The 19,649-nt window shown below is 42.6% G+C and overlaps 1 protein-coding gene and 1 long non-coding RNA gene across 8 annotated transcripts in view; one reads left to right on the top strand and one right to left on the bottom strand.

Moving 5' to 3' along the window:
• Positions 1-19,649, bottom strand: part of LOC125761830 (uncharacterized) — a 237,481-nt gene that overhangs the window by 61,092 nt on the left and 156,740 nt on the right. The gene's annotated exons all lie outside the window — the stretch shown is intronic.
• Positions 7,008-19,649, top strand: part of LOC125761790 (protein madd-4) — a 141,638-nt gene continuing 128,996 nt past the window's right edge. For 3 of the 7 annotated variants that reach the window (XM_049423284.1, XM_049423283.1, XM_049423278.1), the window contains exons 1-2: positions 7,014-7,189; positions 7,817-8,959. The gene's annotated coding sequence lies outside the window, so the exon portion shown is untranslated. Of the gene's footprint in view, positions 7,190-7,217; positions 7,345-7,816; positions 8,960-19,649 lie in introns of those variants that run through there. The other 4 variants (XM_049423279.1, XM_049423281.1, XM_049423282.1 and 1 more) reach the window with 4 other exon arrangements.

The raw sequence follows: 19,649 nt of genomic DNA, 5'->3' as shown, positions 1-19,649 counted from the left end.
TCATAATGACTGTTATCGCGTGAAATAATTATCCTAATTAGCATAATTCAGTACCATCTTCGGTTTTTCGGTGCGTTTTTTTTGGGATGAGCGGGAAGGTAGGAGGATTGCCGAAATAAGAGCAGGTTAGTGTTCTTTTCTTTTTGTTCTTTACCCTCCCGAGCGATGATTCGGTTACTGGCCAGCGTAATGTAAAGTTGTGGGTTTTGTTATGCTTTATGAGAATGTATAGCTAGTGCTTTAAAGATTATTTTGCGGGCTTTATTTTAATACCCAAGTAGCTACGCGGTTTTACGTAAAATTGATTTTTTTTCTAGACTGTTTAATCGACTGGAAAGATTTTTTTTAAGCTTGAATTGCGATAATCATCCAAGGAATTTGTTTGGAAAAAGTGTTTGAGAGAATCTGATTCACATTAACGATTGATTCTATATAAATTTATAAATCTACACTAAAGATTCATATGAAAGAATTATCTGGTAACATTTATTAAGCAAAACGTCAGCTTGGTAAGATCATAATTTATTTGTGATTGTAGTAAAGGAAAGCAATTATTGCACTCCACGGAAAGCATCATCACCATTTGTACGCTTCTGTTGACATAACGTGTTTGTTCTGCTCATAGCTCATAACCCATTGTTTGGTCCATTTGATGCATCAACAATAGCTGCCACTGAAATCCCGGTCCCGTGTACGAGCCGCAAATCTTCGCAGTGCAAAAATAAACACTTTACCCACTCGAATGGTCGTCCATTCGCGCGGACAGGGAAATCAAAAACAGGACACTTCATTAATCTAAAAATAACGCTTAAGCAAACCACGGAAACGGTCAATGTGTCATGCCACTATTTGGTCCAGAAACGGGAGAAGCAGGCACGCCAGTTTTGGCCTGAATTACTCCTGCTGACTGGGCTGAGTGTTGCAGTGTTGCAAGTGCATCCGTTGCACGTACGAAACTGACGCGCATACCGGGCAACAATCCGACAATCTAGAACATCTGCAGAGCGTGTCGTCCGGGTGCTGTTTGGCAGCATGTTGTTGTACGGGAGGGCGATTTTCGGATGTGCGAAAACCCGTTTGCCGAGTTGCAGCCTGTGTACAGTTTCTTTTCCTCCAGTTTTTTTTTGTACCGAAGGCGAAGGAAATGTTCTATTTATTCCGCAAACCGTGACGATTGTGGAGGAGGCACTTTTTCTCGAGAAGCTTTTGCTTTCTTTTTTTTATTGTAGCGTTAAATATTTTCTTCACTTCCATTCGGGTGGGAGAACTATTGATAGAGACACACGAGATATAAGCGGTGCAATGAGACCATGTGTATGAAGCCATGATTTAGTTTTATCGCACCGATCCGAAGGTTGGTGGATGTGGCGATGGTGGTGGTGATGGTGGGCCAAGAAAATAAAGGCTGTGAAAAATCGACCTAAATTTCCACCCCCTTTCCACCCATCCTTTCTCCCAACGTTGGCACAATCAGCCCTTTTCGGTACTTTACTTTGTTAGTGTGTGCTATTGAAGGAGATTTTTTTGTTTCCCATTTTTATTTCGTTCTTGCTTGCTTAAACCAATTTTACCTTTTTCGTAGTAGCTGCTTGAAGCTGAAGACAGTTTCGGGTTCGACTCCGCAGTTGTGTGTGGAGCTTGTGCAATTCTTTTTCCCTCGTCTCATCATTCTCCTGCTAAAAGAAAAGCAAGCACTGCCGCAAAACTGCCTTGTCCACAGGCAAAGCGTTTCCTAGTTTCCATTCGTCTGCCACTCACCGAGCCGGTTCCATTTTTCATCTCACCAATCAAGCAATTCACGGCTTTTCACCAGCTTCCGGGAAAAGGGTGGGCACTGGCAAGTTGCGTCATGCAAAAGCAACGAAAAAAAGGGATGACTCGCCGTGTGTCGTGGAAGGGGGTAAGGATTGTTTGGATTTGTGTTGGTGGTTATCGTTTATCATTGTACCTAGCAGTAGTGGTCGCCAGCAAGTGTAGAAAAGAAGTGTATAAAAATTTCCTTCTTTTTCCTCTCATGTTCGCAACAGGAATGGAAAGCCTTTGCACTGCTGCTGCCTTCCTTTTTGGTGCGAAAGGAAAATTTTCTTAAACTGGAGCTTTAGCTAGGGTTTTTTTTCTCCAGCGATCGGTGCTTGGCTTCATATTTAATGCTCGCGTTCCGGATGTGGCGTAAAGTGGCAAATTAAATCGCCTCCCATCGATCTTCTGTTGCATTTTCCGACATCGTTTTCTTCGGGTTCTTCGGTGGAAAAGTGTGTAAGAAAAAGCGAGAGAGAGAGAGAGAGAGAGACAGGGAAAAAAGCCCATATGCAATGGGTTACAATTGATAGAAATGATTAAGGAAGTTTTGTGGAAAAGTTTGCCTGCGCAAATAAATTGCCTCTGAATCGTAAGACCGGTGTTTTCAATTTCGTTCCATTCGGCTAGTGATTGCCGGGTTTTTCCTCCGTTATGACAATCGATATTAGTTTTGTGAAGTAAAGGCGGAAAATCCCCGTCGACTGGACACACACACACAAAAGCAAAACAAAAAGGGCAATAGAAAATTTTCACTATTCGATGGAATGTGCAAACAGGGGAAATAAAATTTCCTATAAAGTATCCTTTAACCGAAGTTCAATTTATCTGGAGCGAAATTGTTACAAACATTGTACGAGATGCGTCACCTCACAAGTCCCTAGCCCCCCTCTTCCAGTTCCTTCACCACTGTTGGACTTAGAGTAGCAACATATATTTTCCACTTGGTAGTGGTGCAATTGGTAAGTGCCGTTAAAGAGAATAATTTCAAAAGTTTGCAAAAACAAACAAAAGCAAGCGAGTGTGAATTCTTATCGGAAAATGGGAAAAACTGCTGTTTGAGAAACAAACAAAAAAAATACTCTCGCCACCACTGAAAAAAGGGGCAAGAGCTTTTTCGGTGGAAAGTTTCAAACATGTTTGTCTTGTCGGGAAACCTTTACCACAGGAAGCTGAGCAGGGTTGGGAAAGTGATGTAAAATGTACGAAAAAAAATGGCAAAGACACGAACATACGCTCCAATGGTGGTTTCGGAAGTGCATGTGATTTTGACAAAAGACGGTGGTGAAATAAATGTATCTTCGCGGAACAGCCAATTATTGTTTGCTGCTCGTTAACTTTCGCAGGAAGTTTCTTACAGGCAGCTTCAGGTGCCGAAGTTCAGGTGTGTGTGTGGGTTTGTATGTGAGAAAGTTTTATTTTATTTTCCCGGTCCGTTTTAGGCGGATGTCATTGTTGGAAAGGAAATTCAATCATTTACTTACGAGCGAAGGTGTGGTGAAATAAGAAAATCGATTGGAAAAATATTATTAAATCGGAAAAAATAGATACAACAGTATGTTAGAAAATATTTTACATAAATGTTTTCCCCCATCGTTTAAGTAACGTTTTTTATTTGAATTTATTTTACCTAAAAGGAAACAAATATTTCCAACAAGAACTACTATTGAATATAATGAGCAACCACACAAGACAATAATTTAACAAATATATAATATTGTTAAGGTAGGAACTTTACATCAACCGATGAAACTCACTAGGCAAGGCACGTAGTAGTATGTAGAATGATTTAAAAAACTTTTGTCCCAGCTTCTTGCGAACGGCCAAGTGAACTTCATTGAAAGTATCACTTAACAAAACTTGCCGAACCACAATCATTTACACTCCAGCCTTCATCGTACAACCCTCAAGACCTCCCTCCTCCTTCCTTACAACCCCTTCCTACCCTTACGTTCCACCCCATCCCATCGGGGCACAGCATCGCCACAGCGACACACTGTCATCTCACGGCAATCTCGCTCCAACAACCTGTAATGGCCGACTTACGGTCGAATACGTAGGTGAAGTTCTTCGTGTGCAAACTGATTGCACCATTATTTATGAGTGTAATAAAAATTAACTTTCCATCCGTCGAAAAGTTCCCATGGTGTTCCGCAGGGCGCGCATCGGAGGCAGAATACAACGTCGCGCAACGAGTCGTGCTCTAGTTATGCTGCCAAGCGCCAAGCGAATATGCACGCCTACCTGGTGACGGGCAGACGGCGGAACAGGGCACCAACGATAGGTGGAGGTTCTTTTTTTCTGCTTCTACAGGCCAACTTAAGATGTGAGTTGCTATCAAGGATGGTATTGGTGATGGCGGTGGTGGTAGCTATTTCAATGGTCGCCATTAATTTTGCTACAACCTCTTTTTTATTGATTTTAAATCCTTACCAAAAGAGGTTTCGTTCTTCCAGATCGGGCTGGGAAAAAGGGCGCTTTTTTCGTACGAAAAAGTGTAGAACATATTATTATCAGTTAGGGAATTTACTCACATGTAGTAGGTTTGTCCCAAGCGAGATCGAGAATTCGAGGAGCAGATCTTTATTTGCGTTGTTAAAGACCCTCATTAATGAATGATTTGCGTGATAGTAAAACGAAATATTAATCTCTATAAATAATATTTTAATTTAAACAAATACGTAACAAACACGTAATTACATCAAGAAATTAAATTCGATTTGCTTCATCCTACTCATGTATACTATTGACATTAAGACGGCAAACACTTTTTTGCCATTTAATGAGACACATGCACGCGTATAAAGATTGGCTCGATTGAAACATTCCAGCAGCATTCTGGCCATCATGTGACGCGAAGCAATCTCATTACCGCGGTTTCATTAGGTAGGAATATTAAATTTTATGCATCTCGTCGAAATGCAGCGCATCAAAACTGTGCGCTCGACAAGGGATTTTTCTGCGAGGTTGTATCACCACTGTAGATGGAAAAAAACTCCGCTAAAATATTAAACTTTATATTTATGAACAATGCAGTTAAAAGGTTTTCTTTGTCTGTTTTGAAAGCCCGTAATGGTTAAACTGTGACTGCAGTTTTAACTGCAGTCATCATAAAATGGCTCATAAATAGACATGAGGGTGAATCGTAAGCTTTAAAAAAAACGCAATAGTAAGCTACAATATGCTTTAAGAGAAGCAATGCAAATTGAGAAATTGTACAATTTGTACCAATTAAAAAAAACCGTAATTAATTCGCTCGTTCAATGCAATCATCAAACTGCCATCAAATCGTCACCATAATGTTGGTCCATGCTAACACACAAACTTGCCTTTTCAATCGATTCGAAACAGATTCGGATTGAATTTTAGCTCTATTGGATGTAGGACAGTTTCGTTCCCTTTTCGTCCCAGTTTTTAGCATCGCAAAACTCGAACCAACTCGCACCTAACGTCCTACGCGCGGTGGCGTATGTTTGGATTAATTAGTCGTTGTGCCGTGAAATATGTTCCCGTTTTGCACACCACCAACAACCGCGATCCGGTCTCGCCAAAATAGACAAAAGGATACAGTGTGGGCGAGAAAATCACGAGAGAAAAACTACCAACTGGCGAGGCCGGAAATTCCGGCTGTATGTACAAAACCGAACGAAATATATTGAAGATAATTAATGAATGTGATAAATTATCCTATGACCTCCATTCTTTCTCGCATGATCTTGATGGCAGCCTTAAGGCCGGTAAGGTTATGGAAAATGTTGGTAGCCTTTTGACATGCCGGTGATGCGTGAATAACGCATAATGCACTGCTCAATGACGATCGCATGGCGCAAAGGAAAGAAAACTCGTCAACTGGGTGCAATTCATTCACGGTGCCTCAGATGCTGGTACGTAGCGAATGGCAATAAATTTGAGCTCACACCCGGCAAGATGCGCCCTTGGATAGTGATTATGCATTTGTTGCATTGACGTGCATTTGATGCAACGTACGAACAGAAAAAAACCGGACCCGATGTCGCTTCAGGTTGAATGTGAAGGGTTCGGATACATTTATTGGACCATCGTATTAGATCTTCCCGGTACACCGGCTTAGGGACCGACGGTCTAATCGCATCCAGTATCGCGACCGAATGCTGATCGTAACAATTTATCAGCAAAGCATGGGAGGCTTAAAATTATCCAACGTCATTATCGTGCCGATTGTTTATGTGCCCCTTTGGCAAATGAGCGTACGGAGCCAAACAGATGCCAATAAGGGTTGCAGGCTGCCCTGGTTTGATGAATTTATGATGCGTTGCTGTTTTCGTTAGTCGATTTGTTTTGACGAACGTAAATAGTGGCGGATGGGGCAGGGTCGAATGGCTTCATAATCATGGCAGGTTGACAAATGAGAATAGAGAATCTTCTTTTACGGTAGTAATGCTTGTTATTTTTAGGTGGCTTAGGCTGGGTGGCAATCCAAAATGATGTGACAACTGGAAAAACGAGTTGTGGAGTAATTTGTGTTACTAGCAGGAAACAGCTTAGGTCTTTTATAGATGAGCTAAATATTCTTCTACAATGGCATGTAAGAAAACATTTTACTCTTGCATCTGAGTACATGTAAATAAATTTATTTTCTTTACACATGAGTTTACATAAAAAAGAAAAAAAATAAACTCCTTAAAGGTTCTGAAAAATTACCAAAAAAAAAGATATAAATTCACATTTTAATGCAATTTTAGTACGTTGAGTACTTTGAACGCGTGGAACACGCGGGTAACTCATTTTCTCCTTCCAATTTTTCCCCTTTCAAAGTAGCGCAAAAAAGTAGCTCAACTCTCAAAACCATCCAATGCTCACGTTGAAGCATAACGACTCTCGCTGCATAAAAATCTATGCTGCGCTCAGTTCTCGCTCAATTCTAACCGTTTCAGCTGAGAGAAACGCCGGAATGTTCACACATACAAACATTCCATTTCGGTGGGAATCATTCTTGTCATTCTTTTGGACGATTTTCTTATGCTCGCAGGTCAATCGATGCTGCGTTTATGCAATGGATGCAGAGCTCTCGGCCCAGCAGAGCGAACGAAAACCATAAGCAAAACCATCCGCGCGGTTCCACGCTCTCCCGCATGGCGACAGAACCGTTGCACAAATCGGGCGCGTTCGGACAACCGACACCAAACCGAGCGATTGGGAAGCTTTCGCGAGGACTTTCGGCCACAAACGTTCGGCGCGGTACGCGCCATTCGTATACGGGACTTCGTGCCATCGGTATCGGGATTTTTGGCCAGCAGCTCCGGTTCTGTCGCAGCTCCGTTCAACGTGTCCGTGTCAATGCGTGTGTGTATGTGCATGCGTAGGTGGGTGCATAAGCATAGGTGTATGTTGGCGTGAGTGTATGTGGCGGAAGGTATGTGCGTCAGTGAGTTTGACAGTAGCGCAACCTTACCGTTGGCAATCAATTGGTGTGCGGATCGAATCAAGCTTCGATGTTTGAGAAATCAAGAAGTGGTTATCAATAACGCTTCAAAAACAACGTACTGTTGGAGGGTTTTGGTAGCCGATGTGAGTGTTCCATGCACGAATGCAAATGCATTGCGATGGTTCAGTATACAGTGATTGTGCAACGATCGTACCGTGAAAAGGGAAACAAATATTCATAAGCAAACATGTGGATCGAGGGCAGTCTGTTGATGAAGATACATCACCAGGCGAGCTCATAAATTATTAAACACAATTTCAAGTAGTTCGTCCAGATCACACAGAGAAGATTCCCCTAAAGGTGACGCATTGTGCCACGGAAGGATAATCCAGTGTCTCGTTAATGGATAATCAGCTAGTCGCACCGCAAATCATTCACATCGAAATAATGAAACACTTTAGCCCTTCCTTCGGGTTTGTTTCACCTATTTCCATAAATCTAGTGCGTGGCCAGTGTCCATAAAATAAACAACCCTGCCTTGCCTAAGGTTTTTGCGCTGATAGTTGTCCAATTCGTGTTAAGTAGCTCCTTTTCTCTTTTTTTATCACATTTCAGGCATTTTACGGTGTGATTTTGTCAGTGAAAGTGAAAAACGGTGGGGTGAAATTTAAGTGAGGCCAAGGTGGTAAGGTTAGCGCCTTGAAGTGCGGTGATCCGGCTGATCGATACGAGCGCGCAAAGCCGGGCCATTAACAGGATAATCTGGTGCGTCGCAGGTGATTTGAATGAATTTCCTCCCGGTTCTTGAAGGATTCAGCTCGGAAGCGGTTTTGGTTTGCATAAGCATTACCTTAGTGAATGGTTTTTGGTGGTAGTGGTGTTTGGCTTTGCGCACTAATTTAATTAGTGTGTGAGCAGGAAGAGAATTTTACGGGCGAATAACAAAAAAAGGAGCTCCGACTTCTGAAATCATTCATTGAACCAGTAGAAGCTGGTAACAATATGTTTGGTTTGTGATTAATTTTGGTAATGAAATTAGCTTATTGTGAAAAGTGTAAAGGTACACGACTGAGTTAAAAACGCTTAAACTGTGCAGGAAGCTTTCCAGTGTCCGCCTTTTCTTGAAGAATATCAACGGATAAGAATTTCCACGGAACTTGTCCGACAAGTGTAAAAGTGTTATAAAAAAACCGGTGCTTTTTGCAAAAGAAAAACATAAATGTGAGAAAGTGATGCACAATTGCTTAAAAAATAACGATTATAGTGAAGAGTCTAGATAAAAATTGGAAAAGAAAACGGAAGTACATAAGCAAAGGCGATTTGGAGAAACAAAAAAAAAACAACGTAAAACGAAACAATTACACAAACCAGAAAAAAACAGCGAAAGCGGCAACGAAAAGGAAAAGGATTACTTGAAAATATTATTCTTTCATCAGTCGGGAAATTGTAACAACAGCAGTAGCAGCAGCAGCAGCAGCCAAGGATAATAAATCTCTTCCATTTTCCCGACACAACGCTTGTCGGTCGGTGGTTTAACGGTTCCACGGTTACTGGCCACTTGGCTCAGTAGTGATTTTTTTCTCCTTCTCTCGATCGTGTTCTCTCCTGTGTGTTGAGTGTTTTGTGTCCATCCGTACGAAAGCAACGAGATAGAGGGAAAAAAACCCCGAGCAAACGTCGAACGGCTGGATTTGATTTTCTTCGCTTCGGGATTAAAGCAAACACCGCACAGGCTAACAAGGCCTCTATAATGATTGTGTAAGTAGAATGCATAAAATATTGTAACGAACGTTATTGCCTTTTTTCCCCTCTTTGAAAATAGAGGCCGAAAGTTATAAAGAAAATGGTTACGACTACTATCTTTGGAGCATGAAGCAGTTTGTTCTTCTTGCATTAAACAATATTATAGCATCAGTTAATTGGTTTGAATCAACTTTAAATCGTGTAGTTGGATTGTATCCTCAACGATTCTGCGGAAATTCAGGCTTTGAGCTACTATGGGATGATTAATTTCCAACAGATACAACTCATTTCATCTTCTCACTAAACCATTGTAAGGAAATCAAGATGCTTATATCTGGAAAAGAATATTTAAAGTTTTTATATAACCAACATCAGAATACTTACGATGTAAGACTAACTCCAATTACTCTATCATCTGTTCAGATCAAGGTATAAAGCTTCGAGCGAATGTCCACTAAAGAAAGAAGTTGTAATGTAGCCTTCTATAAAAGAATACTTCTGCTGGCTAACACCTTCCACATGGACTCTCATCTCAATGGAGTCGCTTCATTTCAGATCGTTGAAACTTCCATTTTTTTGTCTTGTACAACCGTCCCAAACGATCCTTAATGGGACATTGAGAGATGTACTCAAATGAAATGGGAATTCAGTCGACCACTTGGCTTCCTGTAGTGGGACGTACCAGCCAAGCTAGTAGGTGAAGATTTGGTTCAATTAACGGCAAGAAACATCCCCTATTCCACACGAACCCTCGCTCTCTTGTCGACGCTTTGTCAAGTGTGTGGCTCAGCGGTGAACGTTACTCTATTCCCAAAGCTGCACCGAACAACCGAGCTGTCGATGGCGAGGACATACTGCTTCATCTGTGCAGGTACGATTGAACAAGTGCGAAACACATGGTACCGAAAGCTCCCATAGGAGAACAGTTTGCCGTCGGTAGTGGCAATGTCCCTCGGTTGTTCTTACTGCTCCTTTCGCCCTTATTCTTTCAGCACTTGAAACAGAAGTGATGTTTTCACTTCATTTCAAGCGCCACCCGGGGAATGGGCATTCCCTTCGGGGAAAAGTGTTTCAGGAACGCTTGGAGATTTGGATTCATTTGCCAGCGACAACTTTCGGGCTTTCGAGCTTTGGAGGACACGAAAATAATATAATGGTGATAAAGAAATTGATAATCTACTAGCAAAAAGAGACTGTTGGATGAAATGGGTACAGTGAGCGCCTCAAAAAAGACACTTGCAACATACTTCATTCACAATGGAACAAAGATCTTCGCGTTCGGGATGATGTTTTTGCGCTTGATTGTCGATGTCCACTGGGTAAAGAGTTCGTTCGTGTCGAAAAAAGGAAAAGAGTTCCCGGTCAACCTGCCCAGTGGACCATCCGGAAGGAATTGCAGCAATTGAATTTTTCACTATCACAAAACCGGCAAAAGACCTCACCGGCCGAATTTACCGCAAACTCCATTTTGGGCACTAATGTGCGACTCAAATTTATTACTCGGTAATTGATATTACCGGCCAACAGATAGGACCAAATGGGGGTTGAGGTAAACGTACCTTGGAAGGAGCAGCGACGCGTGTCCGGGGGAAAATTTGTAGCACTTTGGTGTGGTACGCGCAAACAACGGTGTAGCATCAACGTTCGCCGGTGCAATCGGGCTCAGATTGTGGGACAAAGTTTTTGTTTCCCAATTTAAAAACACTCGCTCTGTCCTCGAGTACGATGATAATCCACCATGCTCTGGGTTGGGTGGGTAGTTTTTTTCTGCTTCCGTAGCGTTCGTTTGGTTTTTTTTGCGTGGTACGGTGAGTCGACGACTAGGACAACCGAGTTCACGTGCCATAGTGAGCGATGGAGCAGAGAGTACGAAAGTAGAAAGACGTGAAAACACGTAGCGTTGCAAAGGGAACGGTTATGTGGGTAATAGTGAGGCATGACATAAATTTGCTACTTGTTCATGGCCAACATTAGCTCCACCGAAAAGGTTTGGAGAAATTATGTGATGGAGAAAATATAAGGGTACGTAGTGAAGCATGAGCATAGCAATCAAATAGTACAGCAAGTGGATTGTTCTTTTCTGTTTTAGCGACGAGTTGAATCAAAGATATAGAGGCTTGAATTTTACTCAATTAGTTGAGTGTTTACTTGAGGATATTATCGTTTTTATAGCTGTTTTATATGATCTATAAGTTAGTTTTATGGAAGTATGCTATAAAGCATATGATAGATCCATTTAATCAAACTATATTCTACACTCTAGTTTGATAAGCAAAGCCTTAATGTCCGATCAAGACTCATGACCGATAAATTAATTGCTCGATAAGATGCAATCATCCAGCAAAAGTGTACATTGCACGATCATGTGCGCATATAGACAACAACCACCGTGAAAGGCAATTTATCAGTTCATTATTGTACACACTTGGAAACCTGTGATGGGGCAATTACATTTAAATTCATTGCATCTAAATAATTGAGCAGCCAGCCGAGCGCCATGGCCAGCCGAGTGGCCCCTAGTCTTTTAGATCATTTATTTTGCAGCACTAACCAGCACTTAGCAGTGGAGCGGTATCAGCACTACTAACGGGAAAATGGGGAAACTTTCTTCACTCGATCCTGTCCAACCTACGCCATTTGGGTGGAAGATTGAGGAGGGCTGTGGTCGTTAGGTCGAGTTGAAAATAAGGCGAAAGGCACTGGTGAGTTATGGCTTTTCGAGCAATTCGACATCGTTTCGCTGGGGCCTACAAACAGTGGTGCAAACAATGCACCGAGAGTTCTCGAGGACGAAATCGGGCAACTCGCGTCTTGTTGCAACTGTTTCGATGCAGGCCACAGACCGAGGATGAAGCGAAAAGTTGCTCCATCGTGGATCGTGAATCGCGCCAGCCACCCCAGTGAAATGAGGGTTTCCTCTCAAGATTTCACCACTCGCCAGTGCGAACTAGCCAAAAACGGTGGACTATTAGCAAACGTTTTGTTCCTGCTTACCGATGGTGGTTGGTTTTTTTTTGTTTTTCGTTGGACTTTTGGGTCTGGACGGTAGTTTATTAGATCGTTTATTAAATGGCCGAAAAAGGCCGGTAGCTAGCCGCGGCTATTCCGGGCGAAAACATCCAAATGAAACGTTTCGTGTGACTGTGCTGGAGGAAAATAAGCAGGGAAGAGGGTGAAAATTGAATTCTCACCTTTTGTTCCAATGGAGAATATTATGGGAGTGAATTTTACAGCTCCGAGTAGGAAAGTTTTTGTTAAATGATGGCGATGGGAGAAAGAATTTGCCAACGTTCTAACCACAAACGGACGCTTAATTCGCCTTACGTTTGATGGAGCAGTAGAATGTGGCCGAACCGGACGATTAAATAACACCCGTTTTTTATGGTACACCAGCTTGGGGAAATGGAATTCGGGCTTGGCGATTTGAACATCACCAGCGCACTTAATTATTAAATGGCTGGAATCATTCTCTGAAAGGGCGTTAGAGTGGCAGGATATTATTTGAGCTTTATTTTAATTAAATGATCCTGCCCGATGTTGTTAATTGAAACAATGGCAAAACCTTTCAAAATGATTAATTTTTGTGGATTTTTTTTAAAGAAAATTCGTTAAATTGTACATTAATTTTCTTGCCTTAAATACACACCCAAGAATGTCTTTCGGCATTCGTCCGTTCCAACCTCAAGGAGTCCCTTTCTCCGTCGGTTGTTTCACTAAACAACACTTAGCAGTATGCTTTGCATCTTTCGTGATTTGAAATTTATTGACCGATACCCAACCGGTGGCCAATTTGTGGGATGGGCCCACCGAAAAGCCTTCCCTTGTAATTCCGTTTAAATTTCAAAATAACGATCGCATTACTACGCCAACCAGCCAGACTACACCGTCCGTACGGGTGCGATTTGCTGCGGTACGACAACCGGTCGTAAATTATCAGCTGAGCTTGGTACCTTTTAGCAAGGGTATTTCGCTAAACCCTAACCTCACTTACGGCGACTAAACAAACTCTAGCGCGTCCTTGTGTAACGTTCGCGCGAACGTGGTGTCTGTTAGTTCCCATTTCGGTACGAGCAACCATTCTCAACCACGGTTGCAGAAGGGGGTTTTTCGCCGTGGATGGAAAATCTGGCAAAACCTTTTTTCTGCTTGGTTTGCAGACAATCCGAATCCTAGACACACGTATCGACAAACCAACCATGGTTGAACTTTTGATGCTCTAGCGGTATAGAGCGAGCTGGTTAACAGCAGCAGCCAATGGGTTCGATACGAATCCGGAACAGACAGCCCAGCACACCGAAAACACTTTCTGACACAACTGAAATGGATGCCGGAAGTCCAAAAGTACACGTTTACGACATGCGAAAAATCAATATTTGCCCGCTCATGTCATGTCGTGATGAGTTCGTGGAAGTTTGCTAGAATTTGGCCACCAGGGTTTTTTTTGCGGGGAGGAAACTGTTTTGATTTCGCTCGGTCTAAAATGGCAAAAAGGCTCCCTAAATTTGAGGCGGTACTTCCAGGTGAACCGCAAACCGTGGTTATGGTGGTTTCGTCTACCTTCCAGACTGTGATACGGATACAGACATTCGGATTTGTGAATCGAATCCCGACGACGATGTAACAATCTTCCCTCGTTACCAACTCTTCTCGAGGTGGGCGGACGGCCGACGGGGCTTAAGTAAATTTATAGTCACAGGTTAATTGGCACGAATAAAGTTTGCCAGCGGCGGCGATATCCTTCGGCTGTTGGCGATATTGAGTGAGAGAGAGAGTGTGTGTGTGTTGTACCATTTTTTTTTCTTGTGTATGTATGTGTTGATTTCCTTCTTCGTTCTTTCCCTGCTCTGAAGGAACCGGCCGGCGAAGGGAAATGGCAATCGTAAATCGGTAATGTAAATGGGAATGGGAGCGTAAGGCAAAAGACTACAATATTGCTTCCGCTGCAGTAATGGCTGATTGCTTTTTCCGGTCGAACTGGTCCGTTTTTGATCGAGACACGAGTTCGGCGGTCGAACGTGAAATACGTTTAGAATATTCCACCCGACTAATGTTTGGATGGGAATGGAACATTATGCTGCAAAGTACCTGATTTAAGTGTGTACTTTAAGGAGATACAATTATATTTTCCACAACGGTTTTGTACCGCGTCATGCTATTGAATTATGTTCCCGATTGGTTCGACTAGCTCGGTGGGAATATTACATTAATAATGGTTTTATTATTTCGCTACATGGCGTTACATGCATGAATAATAATTTTAAATTAAATTTTGTGTTTTAGAAATTGATTCTTAATCAATTCAACCACTGCACTAAGATTACGACAGGGATTTTGTATTGATTTTTGGTGTAATACTCTCGATAGATAAGTTTCACATTTCAAATAATCCTACCAATGCCAAAAGTATGTCCACAATTAATTTCCATCTTAAAGGTTAGAGTTTTCCCAATTCTCAAGAAACACTTTTCATTGGTAAAATTTATCCTTCTAGTATTTCTTCATTGAAGGAATTTACGCAAAAACGATCAAATAGCATTTTTCATCCTTCATTCAGCAGTCTAACAGGTTTAAAATCGAACTAGATGAAATCTTTTCAAGCCGAAAGCTATCCATCCGGCTGTTGTTAATCTAATCCCCCCCTCTAGGTCAAAGACCAATCGGATGAAGCCGGATGTATCGCGCCTGGTCATGTTTGCTTTACGATGCTTGCTAGTAGAACCGGCTCTCTACATAAAACCGTGCTGGTGGTCGTCCACTAGGGTTGTTGATGGAGCGGCACAAAAAAGAGCCAAAAATTTGTTCGCGTGCTAAACCCGGAAAAGCTTCCATTGCAGCGCATAATGACTCCCCAACAACTTCATCCATCCGGTGTTTACGGAGCCGTATGACGCTCGACCTGCGACAACTGGGCACATCATCGTCACGATCATCGGATCGGTGGAAGTTTACGATGATTTACGGTGGGTTGCATTTTTCTACCATTTTGCACTCGATCAACCACTCTGAAGCACTTTGTGCAGTGAAGTTTCAATTTTACTTGTTAGCTTGGTTTGAGTGTGTTTCCTTTTTGTTTCACTTCTGACGTGTGGCTTCGAAACGTTTGCCTCACATTTTACTCGCACACAAGCTCCAAACACAGCGTAAGTCTTTTGGAGTTTTTTTTCCCTGTACGGGTGCATAGGAAAATCAAAACTCGAACGAATTTGAGGAGTGAAAAACAAACAAAAAGAAGAAGAAGAAGGAAAAACCCACCCCAGGAACTACAATCAACAACGATACCGAGCGGAAGCCAAACTCGAAAAATCGTTGCCAACAACGACACATGCACACGAGCGAACAACGAAGTACAGGACTTCACTTCCGGCAAAGTCACTGCCAACTGTTAGTTTACCGTCCACCCGTCTTCCTTTCCTCGTGCTTCTTCGCTGGGAATCGAAAAGGGAAAATTTGCTGACCACCGGCCAGTTCGACGAAATGTTCGGAAAAGCCGAAATTTGTTTAGTTAAAGTGGTCGAAACAGTGGTGGTCGACCAGTGGAGACGCTTCCAGACGCGAGATGCTGCGGCTGCAATGCGCTTTTCCACGTTCCCTCTTTCCTCCCCGAACCAACACATCCGCACGCTGATGAATGTGCTCCCGGTTGAATGTTGTTTTTCCCCCATTGCATTCTCGTGGGCATGTTTTTATTTTGTCCCAAACCCCCCACCAAACTGCTTCAACGCCAAAAACGTAAACAGCGCACACCCATCTAGATCGTCCTTAGCTCAACAAACCCCCGTTCGAAGCGCTCGGTCAGTTCGCTGACCAGAATCCAAACCATACCCATCCGCACGCGTGTTTTCGTTGCTGGGGATTTTCCTCCCTTTTGGGTTCCGTGCTTACCCGGTAATGGTTGTCATGTCGTGCACCGATTTTTTTTTCTCCTTGGCAACCCTCCAAGCGCAAGAAAACGACGACTTTTTTTTAATCATCTCAAAGTTTTATCAAGCGCTTTAGTGTGTGTGTGTGTCTGCTTGTATTTTCCACTCTCGAAAGCTCGTTCTTCCCCACAAACCGCGACATTCACTATTGTTTCCCGTCTCAGTTTCAACTTCTTTTACAACAGCTTCAATTGTTCGCTGCTTTCATTTACTCACTTTCATCCGTTGTGCATCATCTTTTTGCGCTTGCTCGCACTACCCTGTCTTAAGCAACGCGGGAGCAACGCTGCCCGAAGTGCTGAGGACGAGCGCAAACGGAGCTTTTGTAACTTGTTCTTCGTTTTTAGCACATTTTTGCTTGCTACTCCGTAACTCGATTGAATTTCTATTGGTTATGTATGTGTTTCGCACCCTGCCAGGGTTCGCCTCTTTTGCTACAATAGTACGAAGTTTTCCTCGGTTCCCCTTCGCTTGGGTGTTTTACTTTTTGTTGTCTTTTGCCGTCGCAGTTTCAGTTCTTTTTGAATGTTTCTATGAGACAAAATAAAAGGCGAAAAACTCGACATCACAGTATGCCGGGCGCGGAAAATCGTCGTTGACAGTGGGCGCGCACCACGCGGACCAAAACGGAAAATAGTGTGAGCGTGTCCTTCCTCTATTTATTCCCCAACGTACGGCGATGAAGCGGGCAACCAAGAGCGAGTGAAAGAGAGAGAGAGACAAAGTTTTGGACGCGAATGAAGAGTTGTATGTGTCGGTGAGGTTATGGAAAAAACGGGGGGTTGGCAGGGGCTAGGAAGGGTTTTGCAAGGACGCCGAGTAGTAGCTTTTGGCGTGCCGTGGCGCCACGGCGTCCCGGAGACATAAAGTAGATCGTTACAGACGCGCTGTTCGCCCAATCCATGTGAGTGAACTTTTCGCCACCGAGCACGACACATTCCTTCCCCCCTACCCTCCCACTGCAGTGTGGATGAAGAGCGAGATAGAGAGAGAAAGAGAGAGAAAGAGAGACAGAGAGAGAGAGTTGGAAAAGGTTTATACAAAACTCTATCCGAATCTGAATTCTATCGGCCGTCAAAGGGGAGAAGAATTTTTCCTGTGGCGCGTCATTCCGGAGGGGGATGGTGGAAAATTGCCGCCGTTGCGGAGATGCAGCAAGCATAAATTTACTCTAGTCGCTCGACTGGAGCTTCCGATGGCTTTCTGTCTGCGGGCGATGGCGATGGGCATGAAGAGTGAACAGGCGCATAACGTAGACGACAACGTACACACCCCAAAAACTGGCGCTAAAGCGTCGTCCTCGCAAAAGGGAAAAGCCCTCCTGCGTGTGTCCGTCTGTTGAGAACGGGAGGGAGGGGTGCATGAAGAAGTTTGGCAATTGGGCAAAGCGTTGATTTATCCGATAAGGAACCGAACGGAGGCAAAGAACGCCAGAACCGATTTGCGTCTCGAGGTTTTTGCTTGGTTTTTTTTTATGCACAAGCAATTGCACACGGTATCGGTACGAAGAATGCGGGAGCTGATATCGAAAAGGTGAAACGTTGGGAAAAGCTACCGACAAACCCCCATCTGACCTCCATTCGGGGATTGGAAAATGGAGAGCTTTTGTTTCCTTTTTTTCTTCCTTCTCTTCCAGCCGAAGGATCGATCGTGGTTGGATGATTATATGTTTTATCCTACTTCTCCCGATTTTATTCCTTGTGCATAAAGTAAGTTCCTTGAAGAATTGAACCAGTTACTTGGTTGTGTGGCTTAGTGTGAGGTGGATGAAATCTTTTCCTTCCTTCACCACTTCAATCCACTGTTGTGTTATCTAAAGCGATCGAGATTGTTTTCCTGGCTTATCTTCTTATCAGTCCGATATGTGCCACTTTTTTTTACGTTAAACAAACACAAAAAACGGGACTTGAGCTTCACTTTGCATGTTCGTCTTTCCCCTTTGGCTCTGCGGTGTGATCCACCCCGGAGGGGATAAAATGGTGTGAGTGGCAAATGGTGAAACGGAAAGGATTCGCCACCCATTGAGAGACAGTCGCAGCGTGGTACCATCGTAAACATAAAATATCAGTGCGGGATTATGTTTCGCTTTATGACTCAATTGTACAATAAATTTTCGAGCATGATTCTCGCCGGCCTCGGTTTGATGGCGTGCGGACGGGTGCTTTATCAAGCGGATGGTGGGAAAAGCCACCAAAAAAGGGGGAAGCAGAAGAAGAAAAAAACGTACGGAAAACCGAGACTCACTTTTGCAAAGCGGAGATGTACATCGAAACGAGTGTTGTATGAAAGTGGATACAAATGGTAATACGCGAGGAAAAAAAACTTGTGAGCTGATGTTGAGGACTTGCCGCTTTTTTGTGTGTTACTCGGCTGTTCTTGTAGTTGGGGGTTTTCCGTTGTGTGACACAGATAGTGCGTTTGCTGAAAGCTGGAATCAAACAGTATTTGTATGAAACCGTACAGCAAAAACCATTCCAACCATTCGGTAAGGGTGGGATTGAACAAATTAAAATATACATACGAGCAAACGATAAATAATTTAATGGCAGAGTGTGATGAATTTTACTGCGGTACAAAGCGTAACGTATTAAGTGAAACTTTTCGCAATGCTTGTGCGTGTTTTATCAGGCGCAAGGATGGGTTTTCACATTAAATGCGTTGGCCGTCGACATAAAATATGTGCCACCAGTGTGTGTGTCTGTGGGTAACACGCTAACCACAAAACGAGAAGAAAATGGTGGAAATCAGTCCCACAGCTAGATTTTACTTTAAAGTGTTTGTAAATGTTCCGGAAAGCGTTGGAAGGGTTGAGCCTTGGGTAACTCAAAAATCAATCCAGTAGTGATGAAACAACAGTTTTGGGAAACATTTTATTGCACCCAACGAGATGACGCTGGTTGAGGGGTTTGCTGGATAAAATGGCACAATGTGTGTGGTAAAAGGATTTTATCGTTTGGGTTGAAATTAGGTTACGTTTTAAATTACTTTTTGATTGCCTAAAATGACTTTTTTTGTAACATTTTGAAAACATACAATAGTTTTAGCAATTACTTCAAATGACATCAAATTACCTTAGTTTAGTTTTATAATTATCTCTAATGGTAAGGTACTTTAAAAACCAAATTTTTGAAACCTTAAAGGCAGTAAAAACTGACAAACGTATATTTTTTTTTGCTCAGTTAGAACGGCCTGGCCGTATTAAGAGACGAACGTTTAATGTTAAAAAAAAACTTTTATGTTTAAATTTCAAATCGTTCGATTTTGGAGAAATTCTCGTACAGATTCTGAATATTGTGTTGAGAAAAGAGCATTAATACATTCGAGAATTTGTAAATATCTTAGCAATGAGACTCTGCACTGTATTTCCATGATTTGCCGGTCCATGTAAAATCTAGATATTCTTAAGACCGTGAGAAACAAAATTTTCTGATTGTATCCCTTAAAGTAAGCGAAATAGCTTGAGGCAAAATTGGACAAGTTTTAAGTGCAATCACTCCCACCAATTTGAGCGAAATAGTTTTATTTTCCTCTTTTCGCCATACACAAAACCGTGCAAATATAATATGCTAATGCCATCCTTTAGCTGTGTTCAAACTCGAAAAAACCGCTTTGCATCTGATTCAAAATTCGTTTAAAACTTTCATCATAGACGCGGACGGAAAACAGTCGATCACCAGTGTACCGACACCCAGTGGGTAAATGTAATTCAGACAAAACTTTACCCAACGCTGTGTTAGCTGAGTGAGAAAATAATAATTTTATCCGTAAAAGCAATTTAGCCCTTT

The sequence above is a fragment of the Anopheles funestus genome, chromosome 2RL (genome assembly GCF_943734845.2).
Source record: "Anopheles funestus chromosome 2RL, idAnoFuneDA-416_04, whole genome shotgun sequence".
Taxonomy (NCBI): Eukaryota; Metazoa; Arthropoda; class Insecta; order Diptera; family Culicidae; genus Anopheles; species Anopheles funestus.
Note: the sequence above shows the minus strand (reverse complement) of the source record. Positions and strands in the feature narration are given on the sequence as shown.